At 40.8% G+C, this 13,740-nt stretch overlaps 1 pseudogene; it reads right to left on the bottom strand.

Annotated features, from left to right (window-relative positions):
- Nucleotides 1-1,322: 1,322 nt before the first annotated feature.
- Nucleotides 1,323-2,692, bottom strand: LOC147895341 (caffeic acid 3-O-methyltransferase pseudogene; annotated as a pseudogene).
- Between the last annotated feature and the right edge of the window lie 11,048 nt (nucleotides 2,693-13,740).

Here is a 13,740-nt window from a genome sequence, read left to right as displayed (position 1 = left end):
TATAATTTTGATAAAATTTAGACTAATGATTTGTTGTTCAATAATACTATATCTTAATAATGTTTCCATTTCAGACATGTTTTCTGCATCGTTTCAAAAAGTGAAGCAGACATACAAACTTGGTGTGTACATGAATTTGGATGCTCAACTTGGAATACAAACACACCCATTGAGATTTAGGTAATGTGTCAGTCTCTTACATATTCGCAATACTCAATCTCAACGCTAGTATTCTCGGCGATTCCAATCTCGGCACACGAAGAAGGGGCCATTCCCTTGGATTATAACTCTTTGGGGAAGGAAGCGCATTGCCTCCCCGCGCTGACTATGTATGGTTATATAAAGTATATTATATATATGTTTTGAAGTTAACTTTTGCTTTTGCATATTCTAAATTCTTATCTGTTTCTGTGTTGAGGTACTCGCAAGAAGGGAAAGCTTAAACACACACAACATTTGCTTGGACCTACTATTGCTTGCTTAGTTTAAAGTCAAGTATTTCCCTTTCTTGACTTTCAAAACTTATAGAAATCATATTTTTCTTCTATCTTTGTGAGCTACGTGTAACAAATATGAGCCCCTAGATTGATTTTAGTCCTTATGAATATGAGCCCTTCGATTCATTTTAATTCATGTCAATCATGAAGGTTTTATTCAAATAGCATAAAAACTCGTGGGTAAAAGCATATCTTTCCTTTTTAGACTCAAAAAAGGAAAAAAGCATAGAATTCTAATATTCTCAACTTACTTTTTTCATTTCAATTTAAAATATTGTTAAATTAAATTGACTTATTATAAATTTGGTAATTCATTTCGCCTTTCTTCTTAGGTGGCCTACTGCACCCTAGTTAAATGTGCTAGTGTGAATTGATCATTGGTTTCTCAAGGATGTTAGACCTTATGCCAACCACTTTCTACAAAATGCATGGTTTCCAAAATGATTTAGAGGATGCTACATTGAAGATAAGTCTATCTTCTTAATGACATGAGGGAAATGCCCACGGGAGGCATTTCCCAAGCGTCGAGGTCCAGGGCCATTTTCCACGATGACAGAGACAATGGACGGATTTGGATTTGGAGCTTGCCAAGTCAACATCTGTGCGATGTACTCAAGCAAATGCGGCTCGTAGGGCCTAGAAACTGAACAATGACTTTTGAAGCGCTTAAATTCAATATGAAGGGGTCTTGTAAATTTACAATGAGAAATGGGTAATTTGCATGAAGAATAAGTCTATAGGAGTGTGCATTATGGGTCTATTGCTTGAAAATACACTATAAAAAGCTAAGAAGTGAATGATGGCAAGATGAATGGAGAAATTGGGCTAAATAAATGAGAAATTGGGCTTTTCCATGTAGGATATTCTAGCCAGCACATAAAACTCATTCATAATGCAAACCGCTTGCACTCTCGCATATCCTGCTGCATTTGCTAGATCTGTGAACTCCTCCTCAGTCTGCTCTTTCCCCCCTTGACTGTATGCAAACATCAACACATCCATATGATACGCCGCTCGAGCCCTTAGCCCCATGTCCACTGTTGGAGCTATCACCGCATCCATTACTATCACTTTCCCATTTTCTGGCAGTGCCTTGTGACAATTTTGCAGAAGCTTTAAACACCGATCATCGCTCCAATCGTGCAAGATCCACTGCAGTAGCATGACCTCTGCATTTAGACCTGGTTCCTTATATTATAGTCAGACAAGTATTTGCAGTCACAATTTGCGAGGAAACGTGAGATAAATCGAAACCTTCATGAAAATAGCATCCGCAGACGGCACGCTCTCAAACATATCTCCTGCTTTATGTTGTACTCCTGTCAAACTCAAGTAGAAAAGTGTTAGCGTTACTCTAAGCCAGACGGGACAGGTAAGACGTTGGAATGAGCGGTGTACCAGGGTATGCAGGGGCAGCCGTGATCACGTGTGGCTGATCGAAATTAAGGCCTCTAATGTGAGGATGCCGGGCCACAATCACGTTCAAGCATGAACCCAGCCTCCACCAACATCAACAAGGCTTCTTAAACCATCAAAACCATTGTAGGTGTCTAGCAACGCCGGAATCAGAAGTTTTGTGTGATTTGCCATTGCAGAATTGAATAATCTGTCAAATCGTAGATCCTCTTGAGAGTAAGGGAATGCACCCTTCCCATGGGCTTTAGTGAATTAGGGCTCTCCACCATCTAGCACGGCTTCATCTAAAAAATGCCAGGTCTCCATAAACACCTTATCCTGGTTCATAAGCACAAATGGAGCGACCGATGCGCCATCTTTTTCGACAAGATACTCATAGACTGAAGTGAGACCATACTTTCGAAGGCCTTTCCATCCACGCCGCTCACCAAGGATGGACTCAGAATGGAATGGCAGGCCAACAGTCGAAGAATACGATCTAAGGAGATTGCAGCCGTGGGATTTGAGTTGGGAATTTAAGCCATAATTTCGTCTGTTGAGAGCTCCGCCGATCCTGGGGCAGCCTTGACCAAAATCTCAAAAACGTTCAAACGGATTGCCACGTTCAATGCCATGGGCAAGCAACAAAGGGAGCCCAGCTCGATAATCCTGAGCCAAGTTGGGTTTACGAGTACTCCCTTGGGCGATGTTTGGGCCACGTTAGAAAAGAGATTGCCACTAGTCGATGGGTAACCAAAGTGAAGCTGAAAACTAGGAAGGAGATGTGCGATCAAAGTCATTCTGTAGGAGATGGGTTTTAAGGAGGTTCAAAGCTGATAAGATCTCCAAGTGCAGGAGCGTCCTGATATAGCGGAGAGCAGGGAATGAAAGCAATCTAGTCGATGGAGAATAAAGTTGAAGAGGAAGGAAACAAGTCGAGATGTGTGAGCTATGTTGTTCTCTGGGAAGTGGGCTTTAAGGAGGTTCTAGAAGCTGCTAATGTTGGAACATGAAGCCAAAGTGAGTGTTTTCTAGTGTTCTAGAGTAGTACGACTACTTTATATCCTAGAGTGCCATGTATCACTATGGGACTTATCCCATATACATGTGACACCTAGAGTGTGTGTGCCTATTCTATAAAGGCATTGTACTTTCTAGTTTTGTTACATCAATCAACATCAAGCTCTCTTGCCCTACATGTGAGTACTCTTGGTTATCATTGCTTTGCACTTGTATTGTCATTTCATTTCCATTTCATTCCGTTCTTGTGCCTTCATGTGGTATCAGAGCCACTGCTCTTTTGCTCCTAGAGATTGAGGAGAGGGAGGCCAAAAAGAGAAGCCATGCCCTCTCTCTCTTTCTCTAAGTGCAAGAGAGTATGCTCTCCTCCATCTTGAAGACTTGCTGCCCGACATCTTAAAGACAAGGCCATCTCTAGCTGCTGCCCCGATTTTTGCTCCACGAATTGCTCCTGCTGCCCATCAATCTGTCTGTGTTGAAGCCCAGATTCTGCTCTTGTTTAGGCTGCCACACTCTTATTCCTACTGCAGATCTGCCCGCATTATTTGATGCTACCCGTGAACCTCTTCTTTGACATTCCTGCTGTAGATCTGCCCGTGCTATTTGCTACTATTTGAGACCTCCTGAGGCTGCCCGTTTTTCTGCTCCAAAGGCCGCTTCAGTTCTGCCCATTGCCAGTGCGAACAGCCCGCCACTCTACCCAGCATTTTTTTTTTGTTTGAGACAATGGAAGAGCTGCCACACGTTGCTGTCCTGCATTGATGCTGATCTGTTCGTGATGCTGAAGGAGCTGCCCACGAATTTCTGAAATTGCTGCCTCTCCTACGTAGCTTTTGCCTGCGTGAAGCTATTGCCTACGTGAAGCTTTGGTTGGCCACCTAGTTCGTGGAGAAGCTACTGAATGCTATTGTGGAGGAGTGCTGATTACTACCTGCATGGGGAGATCTCTGATTTCTACAAAGAAGAGTTGCTGAATTCTGCCATGATTCTCTGATTCCGAGCTGCCCCACATGCTGCCCCGCACATTTCTCCAAGAGCCCGTGATGTCTTAATGGAAGAGCTGCCACACGTTGCTGTCCTGCATTGATGCTGATCTGTTCGTGATGCTGAAGGAGCTGCCCACGAATTTCTGAAATTGCTGCCTCTCCTACGTAGCTTTTGCCTACGTGAAGCTATTGCCTACGTGAAGCTTTGGTTGGCCACCTAGTTCGTGGAGAAGCTGCTGAATGCTATTGTGGAGGAGTGCTGATTACTACCTGCATGGGGAGATCTCTGATTTCTACAAAGAAGAGTTGCTGAATTCTGCCATGATTCTCTGATTCCGAGCTGCCCCACATGCTGCCCCGCACATTTCTCCAAGAGCCCGTGATGTCTTATCTTGCTCTAATTTGTGGCTACTCCTGGATCTAGCTCGTGGCTCCCTGCTTCATTTCCTACTTGAGATATTGACGATCACAAGGTTCCACCTCTGAATTTGCTACTTGCATATTGATTGCCATGGAGTCCTCGAAGTCAAGTGCCTTTATTGAAAAGTTCACGGGTAAGAACTTTCCGACATGGCAAACAAAGCTACATCTTATCCTTATGAAAGATGGGGTGTGGAACGTGGTTTGTGGCAAGGATAAAAAGCCACAATCGGATGAGAAGAAAATTCTACACTGGGAGAATTTAAATGACAAAGCCCTTTCTCTCATTGGCTTGGGTTTGGGTGATGAAGTTATTCATCATCTTGACTTTGATTCCACTGCTCAAGAATTATGGGAGAAGTTTGAAGGTCTTTTCGGCAATAAGGTAATCAATTCTAAGGTCTTTCTCTGCCAAGAAATTTTCAAACTCCAGATGATGCATGAGGACTCTCTTCTCGCCCATCTGAATCATATGGAGTCTCTCATATGCATCACTCAACTTGCTGCGTTGAAGGCCCCAGTTGGGGATGATGACCAGGTCGCGGTGCTCCTCACAAGCGTTGAAGACATTCCTAAGTATCAGGAGATCATACCAGCATTAAGAGTGGCACGCATGAGCTACCATGACATGGTTGCTATGCTTCTTGATCATGAAAGAAGGCATATTGATACTCCTGATGCCAATGCACTATTTTCTAAAGGGAGGTTTCCTAAAGGAAAAGGTAACTTCAAACCTATCAAGTGCACTTACTGTGGGAAGCTTGGTCACACCGAAGAAACTCCAAGATCGATTAGAGGATTGGACATTGACTTCACTTGGGTCCTCCTCTTGTCCTTTGAGGCAATCTTAGATTATTGTGCCTGCATTATACAAAATCCTTTTGCCTCAACCCTGGGTTTTAAAAAGGGGTAATTCTCTTTGGCAGATGCATAGGCCAGCTAAGTGGTGGAGGAAAAGATTACGACAACTTTGGGCATACAAGGTTCCACTTCAGCAACATGTTTTTTTATGGCAAGTGCTTCTGGGACTTTTTCCATCTGGACAGTTGCTGGCCCGTAGGCACATTGCTCCTGCTTTATGTCATCGGTGCCTGATTTCTCAAGAGACTATGCCTCATTTATTCTAGCATTGCCCATCTTCTCGGCAGTTTCTGGATTCTCTTCAACAGAGGCTACGAGCGAGATTTCCGACTGTTCTCTTTGGGAAATTTTTTTGGCTCTTTGGTTTTCATCCACAGCAACTAGAGTTTCATCTTTTCTTTATTTGGGATCACTATTGGGCACTTTGGACTTTATGGACAGACCGCAATTGTAATGTCTTTAGTGATCCCAAATTTTCTTTGTTTGCTTTCTTTAAGCATTCTCTGCAGCAATCTTTCTTTGATTGCTTGCAGACTCGCCAGATAGATCAGATGTGTATTGGAGCTATACTAAGATCTTCAGCTGATGTATTTTCTAGCGCCTCTTTTTTGAGGTGACTATTCTTGTTATATAATCGATCAAATCTCTCACTAAAAATAATGTGTGTGTGTGTGTGTATCTCATATTATTTGGCATTGCTCTGAGACACATAATTTCTTGGGTATCCTTTGGGACAGATTGGGATTGTGATTCTCTCAAGCTGTTTTCGGCAAGAATTTCTGGTTGTTTGGGATATATCCTAGATGGCCATACTTTGATTTCTTCTTTACCTGGGTTCGCTACTAGGCACTCTAGACTGTCTAGAAAGCTAAGAATCACAAAGTCTTCGGTGATCCAGCATTTTCTACTTTTGTTTTCTTTTATCATTCTTTGCAACAATCACTCTTTGATTGGTTGCAAACTCAGTGCATAGATCAGGATGTATATTTCTCCTACATGGACATTTTTGCTTGATATACTATTTTAGCTTACGAGAAAGTGTGTGTGTGTGTGTGTGTTTGTGTACTCTGTGTGTGTGTATGTGTGTGTGTGTGTGTGTGTGTGTGTGTGTGTGTGTGTGTGTGTGTGTGTGTGTGTGTGCACACGTGCCTTTTTCAAGATTCACTATTTTTAGATATCCCTTAGACAGTCTTTCTATGTTTACTGCGTGTTCGACATATGGATTCCACTATTTACTTGTCCTATATTGAGATCTTTTGATGTTGTAATTGCAAGTTCCCTCTATGGGAACTTCCTTTGTAATATAAATTCACATGGATTTCACCCCAAAAAAATTGTGTGTGTGTGTGTGTGTGTGTGTGTGCTATGACTGCTCTCTAAAGCTATTTTTAAAGGGCTGCATTACAGAAGGTCTTCTTAAAATATTTGCAGGGCTTTGTTATCAAATGGTTCTTGGACTTCTTCCAGGGTAGAGCTTGCTACGACTTGTGTTCGACATTTTTTCTTCTCACTTTGGAAAAGCATATTTACCCTCGCAAGAGGTTATTACAGGGAGAGGAAAATTATTACAACATGTCATTCGAATTGTCTCTTCAGCACAGGCTTTGGATTTGGAAGCTCCTTTCATAGAACAAGAGCTAAATGTTGATGCTCTTAAATCCTGTGGTATATGGAAATCTCCAGATTGGGATGGTCCCACGGTGGAATTTTTCATGGCATTTTGGGATTTGCTGAAAATGCCTTTGCTGCAAATGATTAATACTGCTTGGCAAAATCAATGTATGCCAACTGCTTGGAAGAAAGGGCTGGTTAAACTTCTTCCCAAGAAGCCCATTTGTGAGTCCTTATCTGATCGGAGGCCCATTACTTTGATGCCGGTAATATACAAGATTGTCACCAAAATGGTGGTTGATTGGATAAAGGAATTTTTACATGATGGCTTGCACCCAGCACAGTATGGCTTTATTCCACGATGCCATATTACTATGATAACATTGCAAATGCTTATCTTGGAATTGAGTATGCCAAGTATACAGAGAAGGATGTGCTTATACTACCGGTAGATATTGCAAAGCAATCTGACACCATTCAATTGGACTTCATAGTTCAGACTATGCACGCTTTGGGATTTGGTAAAAAATTATAGCATGTTATCTTTTGGCTTTCTCAAGATAGCAAAGCTGCATGCATTCTCTCTAGAGATTTATTAGAATCCTGGACACTTAAATGTTCAGTTAGAATCCTAGACACTTTGATGATGGCTTTATTTTATCTTTCCCTTTGGGTGCTACAAAATATGGTTTGGGCATGCACTATTTTCTAGTATGGTAGGTCATTTCTCGAATGATTCAACCATTTCATTCAGTACCACCATTAGAGTTTCGAGACTGGCTTCAAGATTGGACTCTTCTTCCTTTATATTCTTCTATTCGTCCTTTGAAGCTATCTCATATCACACTCTCTTCTCTATATAACATTTTGTTGTCACCACCTTGGGTATCAAACAAAGCTAAATAGATTTGGACATTGCATCATCCACTCAAATGGTGAAGAAAGAGATTAAAGTAGATTTGGCAGTCTAAGCTTCCTTTACACCAACAAGTCTTTTTATGGGGTGTTCTGTTGGGGGCTGTATCCTCAGAACAGCTTTTATCTTGCAGATGTATTGCTCTCCTGCTATTTGTGATCGATGTTTACCTCTCCGAGAGTCGGTATCTCATATCTTTTGAAATTTCTCGGAGACACATAATTTCTTGGGTATTCTTCATGATAGATTGAGATTGAGATTCTCTCAGCCTGTTTTTTGAAAGCAATTTTGGTTGTTTGGGATATATTCCAAACGGCCAGCTTTGTTCTTTACCTGGGTTCAATGAGCTCAAGTGAGTCCAAACTAGGATCATCTAATTGTATCTTACCAAATGAGTTCCCTCAAAATTTGAGCCACCTCCTCTTGAATGGTCCCCTGATGGACTAGAAGGAGTATGCATAGAAAATGAACCCTTACTTGGGAATACTTTGCCTGTGGAAAAGTTACCCCATAGTTCTCAACGTAAGAAGTTTTGAAAGTATAAGCCGCATGTGCAGATGAAGCTCAATCAAGAGACTTTAGAAAAAGAAAGTCCCCAAGAGCCTAAAACATTGGTTAATGATACTATGCCACCCAGTACCCATAGCACATGTTAGGCTAGTTCAACACCATCAGAGGTAGATCTTTGAGAAGTGCCGGAGTACTTCAAGAACTACGCAAGTGGTAGTGTCCCCATAGCAATGCCAAGACCACTAAGAGAATCTGAAGTTCATGAAATTGATAGAATTGGAGAGACTCCAATCTATGAGGGTCTGGAAAAAACTCGAACAATAAACCTTGCCCTTGAAGGGGAGGAAGAAAAATTGGTTTTCATTAGGAAATAGCTTACACAGGAAGACGAAACCAAGCTCAAAGCACTCCTAATGGAATATTGAGACTGCCTAGCATGGTCATACAAGGAAATGAAAGGAATTTCACCAGAAGTGGTAGTACACACGATACCTATAAGGGAAGGAGGTCTCGGGGGGGTCATTATGCATAAACCCTCTATATCACGTGCATTCAAGGCCTATATTTAAAATCCCTTGTCTGTAAAATTTTCATTAATAAAATGTACCCCTTTTCTATACAAATCTGTAACTTTTTTCCAAAACTATTTAAAATAGCCCCTTATGTATATTTATTTCTGTAAATTTTAGAAATAAAAAATATCCTTCTGTTGAACTCACGTGATAGGGTTACATATGATGAATGACCCCCCCAAGGGGAAGGTGCCCACCGTAAGGTATGTGGACCTTATCGAACAAATCCAAAATATGGCACCATAGCTTATGACAAACTGAAAAAACTCTTAGATGCCGTATTCATCTATGAGATTGAGCACATTGATTGGGTTTCACCCATCATCATCGTACCTAAACACAACAAGAAGCTAAGAATATGCGTTATCTTAAAGAATGTGAATGTCACCACAATCAGGGATCACTATCCCCTACCCTTAATAGAAACAGTGTTGGAAAAGGTGGCAGGTTTCCGAGATTTATAGCTTCTTGGATGGATTCAGTGGCTTTAACCAAGTGCAAATTTCTCCTACAGACCAATCAAAAACAACATTTGCTATAGAATGGGGTATATTTGCCTATAGAGTCATGCCATTTGGCCTTTGTAATGCCCGGGCCAAATTCCAACGAGTCATGTCCACAGCTTTCAAGTCATTTTTGAATAAGTTTCTACAGGTGCTCTTAGATGATTTGTGCATCCACTCGAACAAAAAAAACCACTTAAAATATCTTGAAGCAGTACTAATCAAATGCAGCGAGTATGGCATCTCCCTAAAGCCAACAAAATGCCAGTTTATGGTCACCCACGGAGTTGTTTTAGGACACATCATTTCTCAACACATGGGATTGCAACTGACATGGACAAAATCAAAATCATCATGGAATTTCCTCCTCCTACAAATTCCAAAGGTGTCCAGGTCTTTATGGGACATGCCAACTATTATAAAAGATTTATCTTGCGGTATGTCATGATAGCCAGACCACTTTACAAATTATTTATGGAATTCTTATGGATAGAAAAGTGCGACAAAGCTTTCGAGCTTTTAAAGTGGTGCCTAATCACAACACCCATCCTTATATCTCCCAATTGGGATATTGATTTTCATGTTCATACGGATGGATCCATGTATGCAATTGGGAGTGTGCTTTGTTAACCTAGTGAACATAAGAAAGACTACCCATTCTACTTTGCCAGTCGACAACTCAATGATGTAGAGATTAACTATACCAATATCAACCAGTAGTATAAGGTATATAAAAGTGTTCATTCATCTCGCCAATGCTAGGTACTGCTCCAGTGTGAAATTCAAACACATCCATTTGCAAATCTTTTTGAGAAGTGTGCCAAATCACCGGCATCCATCCACATAAAGGAAAAGTTAGAACAATGACCTCTCATATATGGGACTGTAGGCTTTGATGCTAGCACATAGTTGCCATCCATGTCACTCATCCTAATTTGCAATGTTTAACTCGTTAACAGTCAGGTTTCCATAAATATTTGATAATAAGAGGAATCTTAGCATGCTAATTGATATAACAATTTTAGCAATGGGGGTAATTCTGGAATATAAGTAGGTTCATCTGGGTCTCTATCCCTACTTAATTATCATTATTGTACTATTAAATGTCCTCTGTGGTGACCATTCTAGAATATTCTTATTCTGTAGCAAAATATTATTAAATTAAATCATAGCTTACTAGTACTAAAACGTCCCAAATATCATGAAAAAATAAGAGTGCATGTTTTAAATATGGGAAAACACAACAAGACAAAGCACCTGCAGATGCGTTTCCTTAACTAAAACAAAAACTTACGGGCATGTCTATTTGCGCGTCGATAGACCCGCATCTAAAGGCGCATCTATATAATAGATAGATGCGCCTATAGACATGCTTATAGATGTGCAAATAGACACCCTGTTAGAAATTTTAAAAAAATAGACAGACGCGTACATAGATGCATTTATAGATGCATACATAGACGTGTTTATAGATGTGGTTATAGATGCTCTATAGAATCTTCTTTGTTAATAAAAGTAGAATTTTGTGTGGTTGAACAGAATGCTGTGTATGTTGTGTATGCTATGTAGTTACAAGAATCCCATTTCCACATTGTACAATTCAATTCTTATAGCCAACCACATTTTAATTAGCATGATTGCAAGCACGTCTATAGCCGACGATTACAATTCCGAATAAAACATTACAACTCCAAAACGTTTAGTTCACAAGGCATTAATTGATAGAACGTTACACAAGGAAATTGAAAGCCAAAAAAATAAAAGGAGTGTATATTAATTCATAGCTCAAAAAGTGCTTGTATGTACATATAGCACCGAAGCCAAGCCACGTCCTATGGCTTCAAATACAAAAAATAAGAGGAGTGTATATAAAAGAGAGGCACGAAGCCAAGCCTGTGGCTTTAAGTACAAAAAAGAGTAGCTAGCACTACTTCTACGACAATCTAAGTTCTCCACATCCTCGCTCCCTTCTTCGCTCCCTTCTTCACCCCCTTCTTCGCTCCCTTCTTCCTCTTGATCAACCGCAAGGTCTTGTAAACGAGGAACAACATATATCAATGTATGAAAAATCAAATCTTTACTTACAATATTGACATTATTTAATTACTTTCAAATACCTGGGGGGGCGCTCCAGTAGTCACAATAACACAAAGCAACTATAGACGCACTTGATAGATGCGCAAAATAGCGGGTGCGTTTATAGGCGTTGCTTGAATAGAGAAATTACGGGCGCGTCTAATTGCGCGTCTAACACCTCGTCTATTTGCGCGTGTATTAACACTTCTATTTGTGCGTCTACACTAAGAAAATACGGGCCCGTCTAACATTGCGTTTATCAGTGCGTCTATTTGCATGTGTATTAGTGCGTTTACACTGAGAATTAGACGCGTATGTGGACGCAAACCAAAGAATACAGAAAGTGAGATTTTGGTGTACATCATTGCCTTCCAAACATTGCCCATGATTACCAAAGCACATAATTTTAACAAAAACATCAATGCTTTCTTGCAAGCCCACATATACAAGAATTAAGTGAGGTGAGGAGAATGAGACAATATGTAAAATAGTTTTGCCAATATCAATGACGGGCTATGGTTTAATCTCATCCTCAATGAGATCAACCCTTGCAAAACTATCTACTTCAAAATCCAAACAAGTGTTTAGATCTACAAATACATTCAACCCACTACTACTTGTGCTACTCACGTGCTCATCGAAATTAGCATCACTAATGGTACACTCGTCCTCACGGGTAATGGCTTCAATATCTCTATCTCCTATCTCATGATCATCCTCCTCTCTCGTATCATGGTCATCATCACATCCATGGCCATGATCATCCTCCATACGCTCCATATTAGTAAATGTACTATACATCACTTTGGAACGTGGCATAATAGGTATGACATGCCACCATCTATTATTATCCACCATTGGTTGATAGACAACCTAATTCAAACACAAATACAATCATGTTATTTTCCTTGCATCAAATATCTAAAAGCGAGTATTTTTATATGTGTGCACAGTACCTGTTCACATTGTTGCGGTAGTACTAGTGTGTCCTTCCTACTTTGCCAAAACTTTGTGGAGTCAATAGTTACAAAGCCACTTGCATGGCATTTGATTGTTGCATTAGGGCCTCTTTCCACCACGTCCTTAAACCACTTTACATCCAAAACATACACAAAGAAGCGTCGAAAGTCAAGCTTAATAATATCTTGCATTATGCCACAATAATCATCCATGGCTCCATTGGCTCCCTCAAAGCTAGCAATGATGCCGCAATCTTTTGTGTTTCTCTTATCATCAATCTGTTGTGTTGGAAAATGCTTGCCCTCACACCATATAGCATTGAACATAGTGCACTACACCAAGAAAAAATCAATCAAATAAGCAATCTAAATTATTGAAAGCTCCTAACTTATGCATAACATTCTATATACCGACCTTGCTCATGCATCCCCTAGCATACTCCCATTCTTCCATTGTGATATGCATCCCCTCTTTCTCTGCTTTCTCCATTTCATCAAGTAGCCAATCCACATGAATATCCTTTGGAAGTGCTCTTAGATACTGAGGGTATGGCACACGAGATCCGTGGTGTGTACAAAAGAGGGTCCTTTCTTCTTGTCTTCTTGCCTTTGCATCCTTGTATCTTGTCACCCATCTTTTCATCACATCACTATTAAGCACGCAATAGAGGTTGATACTATTATGCAACTCCGTGTCTATTACTTTGTTGCGTCCTTTCCCTTGAGGCACAATAGAGGTCATCCTTCGGTCTTCATCATCTCTCCATAGTCGTGGGAGAGAGCTATCCACATCAACGAAACTCAAAAATATATACAAGTGACTCTTGTACCAACCAACCCTCGGCCATGCTACCTTCGGGTCTTGCATTTTGTCTCACGAAGCCCTTCAAGGTCTTCATGAAGCACTCGAGGAAGAACAACAATCGTGCATGTATAGTACCGCATATAGCAATCTCATCCACCAAATGCACTATAAGATGTAGTTGGCTTGTGAGAATAGAACGTGGAAATGTCTCCTCCACTAAACAAACCACCTCCATGTTTGGTCTAGGTATCCTAACCCCCCCAATTGTCAGTTCACAGATAAATGGGCCAAGTCAAAGATTGTTATGATACTTAGCAATAAAAGATCTTCACTTAAAAGGCAGGCACTAGCGGAGCTTGCCAGGCTCGAGGGAGGTCAACCACCAAGGGGCCCACCCCCACACCGCTCACAAGCGTGAGTGGAAGAAAGCAATGAAGTCAGCGAGGGAGGACCCCAGTCTGCAGTATGTGGAGGCACGAAGGATCTAGATGGAGCAATATGGAAGCGTGCATTTTGGAGCAGGGGGTGTTGATTCATGGGAGGCCCGATTTGTAATTATCGATCTCAAATTATATTACTTATGTAGTTTATTAGGAGGTTGTTTCATTG

Source organism: Dipteris shenzhenensis, chromosome 13, assembly GCF_047967505.1.
Source record: "Dipteris shenzhenensis isolate YYH24624 ecotype China chromosome 13, Dip_SZ_1.0, whole genome shotgun sequence".
NCBI classification, from domain to species: domain Eukaryota; kingdom Viridiplantae; phylum Streptophyta; class Polypodiopsida; order Gleicheniales; family Dipteridaceae; genus Dipteris; species Dipteris shenzhenensis.
This window is presented reverse-complemented; position numbering and strand designations above follow the sequence as displayed.